This window comes from Mytilus galloprovincialis, chromosome 13 (assembly GCF_965363235.1).
Source record: "Mytilus galloprovincialis chromosome 13, xbMytGall1.hap1.1, whole genome shotgun sequence".
Lineage (NCBI taxonomy): Eukaryota > Metazoa > Mollusca > Bivalvia > Mytilida > Mytilidae > Mytilus > Mytilus galloprovincialis.
Window position 1 is genome coordinate 26,932,654 of NC_134850.1, and position 9,902 is coordinate 26,942,555.

A 9,902-nucleotide genomic window follows, 5' to 3' on the forward strand; every position below is an offset into this window, starting at 1 on the left:
TGAAGATATATTCACTGTAAAAATGCAGGTTTTTTAGCCGTAAAATTGGCACGGTGATCGTTATTGTAATTGTGTCTTAGTATCAATGTCTATTGTTGTTGCTTTTATTCTGGTCTCAATAAATGTTTTCTGATAGCTTGCAACCACCATTTCCTGATTGATTACTAACGAGACTGTTGCTCCTTTCAAAAACATCCCTTAATCAAGACAGGTCGAGGATAAGACGGGAATATCTTAATTTTTCATTTATTTTCTTCTTATAAATCAATAAAAATTTGCTTCGATCTTTTTCGTACAGAATATCTTGACCAGGAAAGAAATTGTATGATACCAATAACTATTGGATAAAAGCATATCAATATAAACATTGCATGTTTCAGTTCACGCGACGTCTTAAGATCAACATCGTCTGCTTTAATATCTTTTAGTTGGCTATACCCGTGGTTATTCAAAATGGTGACTACCAACATTGGAGAGAGAGATATTGCTGGTTTAACTATCAAGGCATTTGTTCCAAAAATCATTGAAGAAATTGGATGTCTGCAAAAACAAATAAAAACAAAATGCATGTTAAAATTGAGATTTAAAAAAAGTAATGCAGTAGAACTGTTGTGATATCGTTGAAATTGTGAAAATTGGGTGTATCTCTTTTTTCAAACTCTTTGTGTATCTCTTTTTTTTCAAACTCTTTAAACAGAGTGTATTGTTCTGAATTCGAATTTTGTACTGTAACTGATAAACTGCTCGATTACTTTACTTTAATGTAAAACTAATTAGTATTTAATGGAAATCGTTCCATTTGGAATATGTTTCTTTGCAAATTTGTCTGTCTTCTATTTTTATAACTTGTGATGTATTCAGTATATACATATTCTTTTTTAAATCTCGTCTTGTTCCTTTAGATCATATAACAACTTTCAATACTGGTATTTTCTTTTATATACATATGATTAAGCCACTTTCTGCACTATTGTGATATTACGAGGTGGTCAGTTTTAATTGGTGGAGGAAGCCGGAGTTTTCACGGTAGAAAAACTGAAAATCCTAGTCAACAGGGATGGATCCGAGTATACATGTCATGTGTGAGATTCCAACACAACTTAAGGGGGTAGACAGTGGTTCAGGGAGATAACTCTTTAAATCAGATACTAGTGTGTGTTTGTAAAAGCCCATCTGTGTGTTTTACGAACTTATCTGAAACAGATGGGAAATATTCTATGTAACACAGAAGCTTAAAATATATCTATGAAAGTGATTGACGAAAAACGTTGTGATGATTTTTTAAAGTTATTTCCCGTAACCTAAGTCTACATCCTTAAGTGTAGACAGGCTAGTGATACAGTAGTTGATATACTTAAACCACTCTTCTATTCTATATGAATATGAATCTATATACATGTACTTAGCTTAACAGCTTACTTTCTGTTATATTTTATCATATTGGCATCAGCTATGTCAGACAACGGTAGACAAAGCAACGAGTATGAAGCATTTGCAAAGCAACTGAAATACAGATGTAAAATTAATTATCATAGTATTCGAAACTAAATCTGATTTAAATACCGATAACGTGTCCTCACTTCGCCTACAATAACATTCAAGGTACCAATTTTCCCGTACCAGGTGCGCATTTTGACAATAAATGCCTCGTCAGTGATGCTCGAGGCCAAAATATTTCAAAATGAAAATATGAAAAGCTATTTTCCAAAAAGGTACATCATGAGTGCACTCGCCTTCTTTACTAACCATTGATATTATGGTGATAGTCCTAAATATAAAGCTTTACTACAACTATCACATAAACTAAACATGATCCAAGAAAATGAAGTCAAGGTCAAATAAACCAAATGAGAAATACATGTACACCTTACAATCATTTAATACACTAAATATAGTTAACCTATTACTTTTAGTTTTTAAGAAACAGACTTATGTCTGTGTCATTTTGGTCTTTTGTGGATAGTTGTCTCATTGGCAATCATAACACATCTTCTTTTATATATTAACCTTTGAACCATAAAAATGAGGTCAAGGTCAGATGAACCATACCAGCCAGACATGTACAGCTTACAATCCTTCCATACAACAAATATAGTTGATCCATTGCTTATAGTTTAAGAAACACAGACCAAAACACAAAATATTACCACTGATAGTTATCAAAAGTACCAGGATTATAATTTTAAACGCCAGACGCGCGTTTCGTCTACATAAGACTCATCAGTGACGCTCAGATCAAAATAGTTAAAAAGCCAAACAAATACAAAGTTGAAGAGCATTGAGGGCCCAAAATTCCAAAAAGTTGTGCCAAATACGGCTAAAGTAATCTACTCCTGGGGTATGAAAATCCTTAGTTTTTTCGAAAAATTCAAAGTTTTTATACAGAAAATTTATAAAAATGACCATATAATTGATATTCATGTCAACACCGAAGTGCTGACTACTGGGCTGGTGATACCCTCGGGGACGAAACGTCCACCAGCAGCGGCGTCGACCCAGTTGTGTAAATAGTTATCAAAAGTACCAGGATTATAATAACTGAGCAATGAACCGTGAAAATAGGGTCAAGTAATATAAAACCTGCATGTACATCATAAAATATTTTCATACACCAAATATTGTTGACCTATTGCATATAGTATAAGGAAAAAAGATCAAAACTCAAAAACTGAACTACTGAACCATGAAAATGAGATTAAGGTCAGATGACACCTACCAGTTGGACATGTACACCTTACAACCCTTCCATACACCAAATATACTAGACCTATTGCTTATAGTATTTGAGATATGGATTTAACCTTGAAAACTGAACCTTGATCCCTGATCCATAAAATGAGGTCGAGGTCAAATGAAAATTATCTGACGGACATTAAGACCTTGCAAGGTACGCCCATACCAAATACAGTTATCATATTAGTCATAATGAGAGAAAAATAAAAATACCAAAAAATATTAACTTTTTTCAAGAACTCACTGAACCATGAAAATGAGGTCAAGGACAACGAACATGTGGCTCATGGAAACTTCCTTACATAAGGCAAATACTTGTTAATTAAAGTCAAATTTTCACAGAACAGTCGATTGTGCTAGGTGCAAATACTTGTGGACATTTTATACGCATAAGCATACATTCCGCCAGAAAAAAATCCTCAAATTAAAGATTAATCTTTTCATCGCATTTATTAGCATCTCCACACCCGGCAACAGCTTTCTTTGGGGAAAAAAAAACAAAAATGGGCAATAATTTCATCGAAAGGAGAAAGTAGAGTACACCTTCAATAGTCAGGTGTGTTTGAGATGACTTTTCTGTCTTCAAAACGTATAAAGCATAGGTCAAACGATAATGATACCTACCTGTCTAACATCAGAAACGTAATCAAGCACCATGGATGATTCTGTCCTATACATAGCATAACAATTGCAGCCCCAACTTTGTAAATATGGCTGAACTGTATGGCACTGAAGTATGAATATCTCTGTATCATTGGAGTTCCAAAAATAACCAGTAGCTAAAATTTAAAAAAAAACATACCGAAGTGAATACATTTTTTTTTAAACAGCACTAAACTGTACGTGTTTTCCATATGTCTTGTAATCTAAGTGGTTCTTTTAACTTTCAATGTCAGTTAATCTTATCTGTGACCATGTGCCTTGCAATCTGAGTGGTTCTATAGTGAATCATACCCGGGACCATGTACAATACAATCCAAATGGTTCTGGTACAACACAATGTCAGTGAATCGTATCTGTGACCATGTGCCTTGCAATCTGAGTTGTTCTTGTACAACATTATGTCAGTGAATTTGACCTTAAACCATGTGCTTTGCAATCTGAGTGGACAAAACAAAGTTTGTCCGGAAAAAAAATCAATAGCCCCCCGAAAATTAAAAGGTTGCTGCCTTATCCATGTGCGTTCCAAATAAAGATATACACCTTCTACCGTGAATCACGATAGAAGGTTATATGTATATTTAGAACGCACATGGATTATCACTGATAACTCATACTAAACAAAGCGATGGCATGACTATTGATCACTATTGTGAATCGTGCTTATGACATTGTATCAAATTTAAATCTTGGTATTGTTCCGGAGTCGATTAAAACTTTAGTTTTTTTGTCTAATAAAGGGATTTTTGACTTCATTAATCTTATTATATGTAAATAAACTCATCATAGACATACCAGGACTGAAATTTTTTATTTACGCCAGACGCGCGTTTCGTCTATAAAAGACTCATCAGTCGACGTTCGAATCAAAACAAGTTAAAAAGGCCAAATATTAAAGTACGAAGTTGAAGAGCATTGAGGACCAAAAATTCCTAAAAGTTTGGCCAAATACAGCTAAGGTAATCTCACTATACAAATCCTTGTTTATTCTAAAATATTTACAAATGTATATCTATGTGTTTAGATAGTACTGCATGTTCATTTCGTCATTCAATTGTTTATGTATTATACTTTGACCTCATGTTTCACGTTTATGTGGTTGAGCGTTATCAATAAATCTTGAAATCTTGAAATCTTGACAATAATGAACACTGTATATCAATCCCAAACAAAATGAATGGGATCAACTCAAACAGTTCTAAAAAATGCAAGGTTGTTGTAGTGCTCCTAACATACAAAATATAAGGGTGTTTTTAACACACCGATATTTAGTATTCATCTTTTTGGCTGAAAAGTGAGATCAAAAACAAAATGTCCCTCTTCCCCAACCCATTTAAACCATATTCCGCCGCTGGTGCACGAAAGTATTGTTATAATGACATTTTTAATGGTCTAGCTTATATACATAACTTACTTGTGGCATTATTGTGACGGCACCATAAAACAATTTCCTCCCACTTCTTGATATATCTTGATCAGATATTAAATGATCTCCCAAGATAGCCATGAAGCTACTAAGAAAAGCTCGATGAAATTCTTGACAGAAGTTTGCAACTACAAATGAAATAAAATTTCTATCTGATAAAATCTGTATTGTTTGCCTCCAGTAAGATTCTCTTGTTGTTTTATTATGAGAAATGTCGTCATTATCTTCCTTTCCTGTCGTCGACAATTGTTTAACATCATATTCAGTATGGGCATTGCGTCCAGCATACCAAAATAGTGTACAGCTACATATAGTGAGGATGACAGCTGTCGTTTGAAAAGCTCTAAAATTATGCAAACTATCAGACGTATACTCCAAGACCATGACACTGCTGGCACCAAGGAGAGAACCAATGGAACTATATCGATTTAATGTTATTCTATCCGACAAATTGGTGGACAGTTCGGTCGACAAGGTGCATTGAGCTAGGCCTACAAACGTGAAAAGCGTATCCCAAATAAATAACGACACAATAAGGTGAATCCCAACGATAAAAGAGTTATCTCCCCATGGTATCCATGGCAGCAAAAACGAAATCGCAAACAATGGTCCCGAATACATTATGCTTTCTCGTCTCGTCTTTGTGAACTTGAAATTTGTACTGTCCTGAATATAAGCAAACATCGGATCATTCACAGCATTCCAGATTAAATATAGAATCTGGGCGCCATGAAACCATTTTTCTTCAATGTGATATAGGTTCATAAAAACTTTGATATAGTAAAATGAATAAGCTGTCGCTATTAGATTAAATCCAGTTACGCAGGCACAATAGGATAATATTGTCTTATTTGACAGTGGCATTATGATCCTTTCTTTTCGTCTGAATTTTGTTTTTCAGATCCTATCTTTTCGTCTGAATTTTGTTTTTCAGATCCGGCCTATCTTTTCGTTTGAATTTTGTTTTTCAGATCCGGCCTATCTTTTCGTCTGAATTTTGTTTTTCAGATCCGGCCTTTCTTTTCGTCTGAATTTTGTTTTTCAGATCCGGCCTATCTTTTCGTTTGAATTTTGTTTTTCTTTGTCTGTTCTTCCAAACAAAATCTTCCCACTGCAGACAATATATCAACTATGGAACGAACAGAGACTTCACTATACCAAATAACACAAATATGAATTCCACAAATATGATTTTGCTAAATGATCAATCTGAAAACAGAAAAAAAGGATTACACGATAGTACAGTGCTGAGATAATTATTCATGTTTTTTTTTTAAATTATGTGTATTCTTTTTTAACCAACATTTTTCAAAATAATAATAAGATGATGTGGTATATATATGGCTGCCATTTAGCAAAGTTCAGACACTTATCCACTAAAAACCAAATCACGCAAATTTTTAAGCAACTACAATTTATCGTATATGGCCTTCAAAAACGAGCAAAACCTATAATACTTCAACGTAAATTATAAAAGGCCATGATATGTCTATGTAAAACTGTTCAAATTAGAAAGCTAACGGACTGATGTATGAGGGTATGGAATGGGGGGGGGGGGTCTGTTATTCTGTAAACATTTAATTTTCACCCCATTTTTCTCTAATCTTTAAAAAATTAACCCCTTTTTTCTCTAATCTTCCAAAAATTAACCCTTTTATTCTCTAATCTTCTATTTTTTGGCTCATTATTCTCTAATCTTCATTTTTTAAGGGCATTATTCTTTAATCATTTAACCCCATCCAAACCCTCATGTATGAACACAACAATCTACGAAAAACGAATATGACAGACAGCCAAGGAAATCAAGGCTACAGGCTTTGGAACAGCACAGGGGAAAAGTTTGGCATGATAAAAAAAAATGCGATTGCTGAACATTCCTTCTAACCAGGAACGGTGGTGTAACAGCACAACTTAATAACGAAACTATAAAAATCGATCTGAAAAGGCTTTTACTCATCATATTGACACAGCACAATAAATAAATAAACGAACAAAAAGAGAAAGAAAAAAAGAAACAGGACCGAGAACTCGCAGTTACCTATAGCTATACCATAGCCAATTACAACAAATGCATTTATAAATCAAGATTCCCAGACTGAAATCAATCAGCACATATCCAATGGATTCAGTGTAAAATCTTCATAATAGTCTGAGGTAACATGACCTTGTGTTACGTTCAAATATCAACAACCGGAGTAAGTGATAATAAAATGTTTATTAAACATCGAAACGAAACCAAATTTGAATAAAACAAATATTTTACATTTTCCAGGTTGCACGACTGGCAGACTAGAAAAAGCAAGAACCGATTATTTTTTTTTATACCGAAAAAGTTTGATAAATACATGAATTCAAAATCATTCACTCAGATTGAGCACCATAAAACAAACAAATCTTTAATAACTTGTGAATAATGAAAGGGCAATAATCATTATAAAAATAAGGCGGTGTAGCATGATTGTCATGATCAATGGGACAATTGTATCCACCAGATGTCACCATACAGCAACACACGATATAACCACTAAAATACAGTATTCTCACTTGAGACAGGCATATACATAATGTGGCGGCAGGGGCGGATCCAGTCATTTAAAAAAGGGGGTCCCAACCTAGGACAAAAAGGGGGGGGGGCTAACCAAGGACAATTAATAGGACAATTAAAATGATAGAAATTATTATAAATTAAGGAATGTATCTCCCTCATGCAAAGCTCTGATTCCTTCCTCGGATTTGGCTATACTTTTTGGACCTTTTGGATTATAGCTCCTCATCTTTTATGTAAGCTTTGGATTTCAAATATTTTGGCCACGAGTATCACTGAAGAGACATGTATTGTCGAAATGCGCATCTGGTGCAAGAAAATTGGTACCGTTAATTTTATTACTACCACTGGGTCGATGCCTCTGCTGGTGGACTATTAGTCCCCGAGGGTATAACCAGCCCAGTAGCCAGTACTTCGGTAGTGGCATGAAAATACGGATTTTTTTGTGTTATTAAAATTTGCTGTTGCAAAATGATAGAAATTATTATAAATTAAGGAATGTATCTTCCTCATGCAAAGCTCTGATTCCTTCCTCGGATTTGGCTATACTTTTTGGACCTTTTGGATTATAGCTCTTCATCTTTTATGTAAGCTTTGGATTTCAGATATTTTGGCCACGAGCATCACTGAAGAGACATGTATTGTCGAAATGCACATCTGGTGCAAGAAAATTGGTACCGTTAATTTTATTACTACCACTGTGTCGATGCCTCTGCTGGTGGACTATTAGTCCCCGAGGGTATCACCAGCACAGTAGCCAGTACTTCGGTAGTGGCATGAAAATACGGATTTTTTTGTGTTATTAAAATTTGCTGTTACAAAATGATAGAAATTGTTATAAATTAAGGAATGTATCTCCCTCATCATGCTCATGCAAAGCTCTGATTCCTTCCTCGGATTTGGCTATACTTTTTGGACCTTTTGAATTATAGCTCTTCATCTTTTATGTAAGCTTTGGATTTCAAATATTTTGGCCACGAGCATCACCGAAGAGACATGTATTGTCGAAATGCGCATCTGGTGCAAGAAAATTGGTACCGTTAATTTTATTAAGGGGGGTTCCAACCACACGTCCCCATTCAAATGCATTATTGTCACAAAAAAAGGGGGTTCCAACCCCCGGAACCCCCCCCCCCGGCCCTAGATCCGTCAATTGGCGGGGTTAAAATATTTGCAGGGGCCCATCCCTTCCCTGAGTATGGGACAGCACAACATCAGAGCAAACAATTCGGTATACATGGTATACTGACGGTAAGTGTTGCTGTTCCAATTCAAAAAGTTTCTGATTTACTGTTTTGCAAATTGCAAATTGCGGATATATCATCAAATCAGTAAAAAAAAATAATGGGAAATTCACTACAATTATAACATTTGGTGAACATCAGATGTATACATTTTCGCCAACTTAATTTTTTTGGCACTTTTTGAGGGAACAAAACAATGAAAAAAAGTCTCAAAATTCACAAAATTTCCTGAATCATAAAATGCATTGAAATTAATTTATTTAGTTCCTGTCAACCCATATTCTCTTTTCTATGTGCACAGGTATGTTGGCAATCACATTAAAAAAATGTATAAATTAAACACGGCCATATTTGTCAATTCCTTCTGGTGAACCTTACTATGTTCATGTGTTGGTTATTTGTTGTATCAAGCTGTCGGAGTTAAAATAAAAACAAGAATGGTTTAAGTGGAGTTATTTAAGGGTCGTGGTGATTTAAAATAAGGACAAACCTCTTTTAAGTCATTCAGTTATTATAAACATTACCTTATCTGATGTACATGCCAGTTTGTTAAAGTTTAAACAGCTGAAAGCCAAATTCTAAATTCTAACCAAAACAAGACTACGACGGGCGTATTTTTACACGTCAACGATTCTCTGGATTGTATGAGGGGTCCTGATCCCGAAATCCTGGGTTTAAAACACGAAATCCCGAGGTCCTGAATTTAAATAATTTAATCCCGACATCACGAAATCAGTCGAAAAAATAATTCCCGGATCCCGAAAGGGTCAATCCCGAAACCCCGAGCTTAGAAACATCCGATCCCAGAGTCCCTATCCCCCCTCTTGTATGTTATCTGTCTTTTTTATAGCTTAAACTATTTCACATGTGTTTGTTTCGTTAATCGGTGACAATTTTCAAATTTTGTTTATCCTCAATGATCCGTAATTTCGATCTTTATTTGGACTTTTGAACCAAGTGTTTTGATTCGAGTATAACCGGTGACCGAGTCTTCTTTTTTTAGACGAAACGCGCGTCTGGCGTATACTTGCACATTCTAATCTTGGTGTCTATAATGAGTTTATTTACAACCAGTCCACTGAGTCGATGCCGCCGCTATCAATAACCATGGTTCATTACATTTGGATATTGTTCTCTTTTTTTTATCAATTGTTGTTGGTTTTAAACAATTAATTTATGGTCGGAAGTTAAAAAAAAAATGTTTGGAAGGTTTTCATTTCAATATTCTTCATTTTTCAGGTTATCTTTGTTCTTAGGGAGCTACCATTTGATTTTTATGGGGGGGGGGGGGGGC

At 34.8% G+C, this 9,902-nt stretch overlaps 1 long non-coding RNA gene across 1 annotated transcript; it reads right to left on the reverse strand.

Moving 5' to 3' along the window:
• Positions 1-230: 230 nt before the first annotated feature.
• Positions 231-5,121, reverse strand: LOC143056649 (uncharacterized). The gene is made up of 4 exons (XR_012972439.1): positions 4,808-5,121; positions 3,358-3,512; positions 1,420-1,503; positions 231-540 (listed from the first exon to the last, which is right to left on the reverse strand). It is a non-coding gene; the product is annotated as an uncharacterized LOC143056649 (long non-coding RNA).
• Positions 5,122-9,902: the final 4,781 nt, after the last annotated feature.